Source organism: Ovis aries, chromosome 3 (assembly GCF_016772045.2).
Source record: "Ovis aries strain OAR_USU_Benz2616 breed Rambouillet chromosome 3, ARS-UI_Ramb_v3.0, whole genome shotgun sequence".
NCBI classification, from domain to species: Eukaryota; Metazoa; Chordata; class Mammalia; order Artiodactyla; family Bovidae; genus Ovis; species Ovis aries.
Window position 1 is genome coordinate 15,124,694 of NC_056056.1, and position 6,000 is coordinate 15,130,693.

Sequence of the window (6,000 nt, forward strand, 5' to 3'; positions counted from 1 at the left end):
TTTTTTCTAGCAGCTTATTCTAAATATATCTCATTTATTCTAGCTATATCTTAGTTTTTTCTTTTAAATTTCTGTATTTATTCCATAAAGCTATGGTTGTTGTATAGTTACTAAGTCATATCCACCTCTTTTTGACCTCAGGGACTACAGCATACCAGGCTTCCCTATTCTTCACTATTTCCTGAAGTATGCTCAAATTCATGTCCACTGAGTCATTGATGTCATCCAACCATCTCATCTTCTCTTGCCTCCTTCTCTTCATGTCCTCAATCTTTCCCAGCATCAGGGTCTTTTCCGATGACTTGGCTCTTCTCATCAGATGGCCTAAGTATTGGAATTCAGCTTCAGCATCAGTATTTTTAATGAATATTCAGGTTTGATTTCCTTTAAGATTGACTGGCTTGATCTCCTTGCAGTCCAAGGGCCTCTTAAGAGTCTTCAACATCACAATTTGAAAGCATCGATTCTTCAGTGCTGTCTTCTTTATGGTAGAGCTGTTGGGAGGATTAAAATATCATAGTGCAGTTCTGGCATGGAGAAGATGGCTGATAATTATTCCTATACTTCCATAACTAAAACTACTATCTCAGTAGTTTTAGATTGGCCCCCGGGGCCATAGGGGGAAAAATTCATGAATTATGCTGAAATACAGATATTGAAATGGTATTTAAAGCATGGCCATCTATCATATTAATTTGATTTTTATATTCATTTTTTTCAGATAACAAATTTGCCACAATGCAAAACATTTTAAAGAATATATATTAACAATTTCCTTGGGAACACTGGCAAGCTTATAAATCACTAAAGGTGGCAGTAGAATGTATGATTAATAATAAAATATATTTGGGGAGCACGGAGATTTGGATTCAAATCAAAATATGCTGCTTATCATTTTGCGCTTTTTAATAAGTTATTTGAACTCTCTAAACCTCAGTTTTATCAACTGAAAACAAAGATGGTATTTTAATTAAATGAAATAATGCTTAGTAGATATTTAACAGTCCTTGGTATATGATAAAGTGATAATGTATCATTATTATTATACAAGTTTATGGACCCTAAATTTTCTGTTAGTATTTTGGAATTACAAACATCTAAAATAATTATGCATAGCATTCTATATTATAACGTAGGAAATAAGTGGATTTTCAAAATTTATACAGCTAGATAATAATTGTGGAACTAGACCTGGAATACCAGATCTCTTCTTCCAGACAAGTGAAGTCTCCATTAAAAAAAAAATGTATTAATGTTCCACAGTATTGGGTAGAATAAGAATAGACTGCATTTTTTTCATATCTTCATTTATTGTTTGATATGAAGACTCAGGAAGAAATTTTGGCTCAATTATGGTTTCTCTCTCAGATAAACTTTGGAATTACTTTCCTATAATCCAACTTCTATACATTCACAGAAATTGAGTGTAATGGAGAAAGAAATGTAGTTCACCCCCCAGAGCAAGTTCAAACACTCCCATGCCCTTGATTGCTAATCAAGGAGGCTTCTTGCTATATTTTTAACTTAGAAATATTGACTCTAATTTATCTCCACTAACAAATACTAATAGATCAGTGTGTGAATAAATTGCTTCAACATTCTCCCATACCTGCCTGTGTCTTGTTGCCCAATTTTACTATTTTTTATTCAAATTTCTTGAAGTATTTTATAGCAAACCATAAGCGATCTTAATATTAAACAATTTAATAGAGGCTTTTGTGGTAAATAAATACACTGCTAGGTGGTTCCACATGGTTATCGCTTTTAAAACAAGAGTTGCTAACACCTTATCACATGAGATGTTACACACTTTGTATTCTAATGTGTGGGAGGACACAGAAATGCATCTTCCCTAACCGTGATGCTTGGACCTATCTTCTCTAAGTATTTTCACTTGGGATTCGAGTTGTCTTCGTTCACAGACACACATGCAAGGAAAGAACTATCTTACTACCTTGAAATGTCTCTCCACCTCAGGGAAGGTCCTCCACCACTGACTCAGCTATCTAATTGACTGAGCATCAGTTGTCCAAGCACTGCTGGCTAAAAATTATTTTTACAGAGTATGTAAACTTGGAAATGCAGATCAAAACGAGAGAGAGAGGAGGAGGAGGAAGATAATGTCTTCCAGATGACAGCTTTCTGGATGGGATCTGAAGCCTGGAGCAAGAGAAAATTTTCATTAACATTCAGATTACATGTCATTTTGATTCACACTCCCTAAGCAAGCTAATTTGGTCGGCAGCCAACCTTCTCGCCGTGTGATGACAACACAACAGGCTTTACCGCCTCCCTTTCATTGCTAATGACGCCTTGAGTGGCAGCCACGGTCTCAGAGCTCTGCAAGACACCTCGCCCTGCCTCTGCCTGCGATGTCAGAGCTGCTGCTACCCTGGGCTCTTGCCATGCAGTCCTGGCAAGGACGGTCTGTGGTTCCAGGGACACAGTGGACACCATCACCCCCATGCACACGCATACCCGCCCACACACACAGGTGCCCCTGATGCTCACCTCTCACATACCACATGTTCTTGGAACAGGACATGCGGACAAAATCAATTGCACTGGTGATTGGATGCCCTCTGAGGACCTCTGCCCTTCCACCCAGGGCAGCAGGGATTAACCCTTCACCTCACCATGGCTGCACCCAAGCAATAGCTTCTTTGTTGTACTCTATGCTGTTCTAGTCTGTGCTCATATGTCACCAACATTTGTTTGCTTGTTTTTTAATTTTCCTTTACCCCGTTTTTAAAAATCTTTTGTTCAGTACAGATGTATGTTTTTCAGAAATCAAGAAGTTTTGTTTTCTTGTCTGTTTGTCTTCAGATTTCAGCTCAGTGAACCACAGCCCTCTGGTTCCAACGTCCTGCTGGGTTTTGAACCATGAGAAAGAGAGTGAGCTTTGTTTCCTGTCTGGAAAGGATTCAATCGATGTAGGTTTGGGATAGGACCATACCCTCAGATGTCAGATGGGCGATGGCAGCTGTCTGGTTTCCAGGCATCCGGGTGTCCCGGATCATGGAGGCATGCTTGTGATGGAGCTGCCATTCAGCACCTGTTTGTAAGTGACTGAATGAATGAATGTGCATGTCTTATAATGAATTTTGTTTTGTCATTTCCACCTGAGATTTATCAGGGTCATTTTCAAGTTTGGAATCCTGCCTTTTGTGTGTACCCTCTCCCTCCTTGGAGTCCTCTGCACTCTGTTTTCATGACAGGAGTTTTGTCGTCATGGAAGTAAAGGTCAACTGGGGTTCTAACTGAAGCACTGTTCTCTCACCCCTATGATGTGTCCCAGTCTGCACTTTCCTTAGTTCATTCATTTATTTGTTTAACAGGTGGTTACTGAGTTTGCCGACTAAGGTACGTCTAGTCAAGGCTATGGTTTTTCCTGTGGTTATGTATGGATGTGAGAGTTGGGCTGTGAAGAAGGCTGAGTGCCGAAGAATTGATGCTTTTGAGCTGTGGTGTTGGAGAAGACTCTTGAGAGTCCCTTGGATTGCAAGGAGATCCAACCTGTCCATTCTGAAGGAGATCAGCCCTGGGATTTCTTTGGAAGGAATGATGCTAAAGCTGAAACTCCAGTACTTTGGCCACCTCATGCGAAGAGTTGACTCATTGGAAAAGACTGTGATGTTGGGAGGGATTGGGGGCAGGAGGAGAAGGGGACGACAGAGGATGAGATGCTGGATGGCATCACTGACTCGATGGATGTGAGTCTAAGTGAACTCTGGGAGTTGGTGATGGACAGGGAAGCCTGGCGTGCTGCGATTCATGGGGTCGCAAAGAGTCGGACAGGACTGAGCGACTGGACTGAGCTGAACTGAACTGAGGGTACACAACTGCAGGCCCCAGTGCTGGGAACCCAGTGCTGGGTTCCTGGGCTAGAAGATGAGCACAGGTGAGCAGGTAGATCCCCTGGTGGCTGGAATCTTGAATCTAATGAAAGATACAGGGAAGTTTATTGTGGTTTAAAGATGACAGGAAAGACGATATTCTCAGTTGAAACAGACAGGTGGCCGACAAAGTGGACAAGATGCTCCCTTTAACAGAAAGCCCTTTGTGGGAGCCTCTGCCTCCTTGAATTTGTGGACCATTTGCTCCTCTGAAATTCAAGGTTCTGCATAGATGAAACTATCTATGAATACATAATTTACAAGGAAAGATGAGTTGGTACTTTTTTCTAGACATGAGTGGTCATCAGTGACCTAGTAGAGGAAATGAAATGTGCATGTAAAGATAGAAAACAAAATATATTAAGGGGTCGTCATAGCTCCAGCTTTGAGGAAGTTCAGTAAAGACACATGCCATTTAAATATCCTTCACAGCTCTCACCATGAAGCTGTAGTAATTAATTATTTTTCTCACTTTTTGAATGCACATGTAGGAGGCATCTGAGGTTTGAGAGGAGAGAATGATAGCTCTCTCATTAGAAATGCCTTTTTTGGGGGGGCTTATTTGAAAATGTGGAAAGATTAATCAATTTGGAATTAAAATAATTAAAATCAATACAGATGCACCACTTATTGGGTTGCTTAAATTTTTATCCTCTCTGAAGCTTTCTATTCACATCTGTAAGATGATAATCATAATAAGCCCTATTTATGTTTTGTGCACTCCGTGTAAATAATTAAACGCTAAACATACGTCAATGTTTGTTTTCAAATCACACAATTGTCTTGTTGTTTCCAGCTAAAGAAAAGATGCATTACAACAAAGAACTTTGGCTTCTCTTTATGTTTTATTACACTTTCCTCAAGGTGAAGCTTTTAGAAAATTAAGCCTATAATGTTTTAAGATCAAATTTGAAAATATGGGAAGACTGGTGAGTACAAATAAGACTGAATATTATTGGTCCTAGAGTTTTTAATTTATTATAGCTTCAAACAGCCCAGGGATATAAGGGAAGGATTGTGAATCTTTGTATTTTCCAAATGTATCCATAGTTGACAAGAGTTTGAAACAAGCAGGGTGATTAACTTGGAAGATTAAAAAAATTTACTTCAGTTCAGGGCCGCAGAGTTTTTAGTGGCCTAGTTCATATGTGGTAATTTTAGTTAAAACAGTGTTCCATAGGAATATTCCTGTGGAAGGTTGGCCTTCTTGCTTTTGATGTTTTTTTTTTTTTTTTTCTAAAGCTTTTCTCCTGTGTCTACTGGTAGTGTTCCGAGACACCATTCTCAAATGTAACGAAGGACATTTAACCATCAGACCCAGGGCTTTCCTCACTTCAAGTGTTCATTTCAAGAATTCTTTGGAAGCATCCATTCCTCCAGACACACAGCCTGGAAGCAGAAGAAAATCGAGGCATCTGTAAAAAGAAACACAGGGTAGCTGTGATACTGACAGTTATATTCAGAAAAAGAGGTGAAATGTATTCTCTGTGGTTCCAGGGAGTCTGTGCTGTTGGGGAAAAGTTTGTTTGCTTGATTTTTAATATAAGGATCTGCTTTAGAAAATTTAGAGTTTTCTGAAATGGAAATAATAGACTGCCAACCTTTTGCAGTAGTAGGTTACAAAGTAAAATAATTCTTACAGAGTAGACAAGTTCTTGTCAACAACATTTAAGTCTGTCTTTGTATATGTGCTGGGCTGAATGAATCACGAACTGGAATCAAGATTGTCAGCAACAATATCAACAACCTCAGCTAGGCAGATGATACCACTCTTATGGCAGAAAGTGAGTAGAAGCTAAAGAGCCTCTTCACTAGAATAGAACTTGAAATGTTCTTGCTAAACATTAGGGTCACCTGGGATGCATGTTATGAAAGGATGCTGTGCTGTGCTCAGCCGTGTCTGACTCTTCGTGACCTTGTGGATGTAGCCCGCCAGGCTCCTCTGACCATGGGATTCTCCAGACAAGAATCCTGGAGTGGGTTGCCATTTCCTCCTCCAGGGGATCTTCCAGACTCCAGGGAATGAATCCTTGTCTCCTGAGCCTCCTGCTTTGGCAGGTGGATTCTTTACCACTGCACCACCTGGGAAGCCCCAACTACAAGA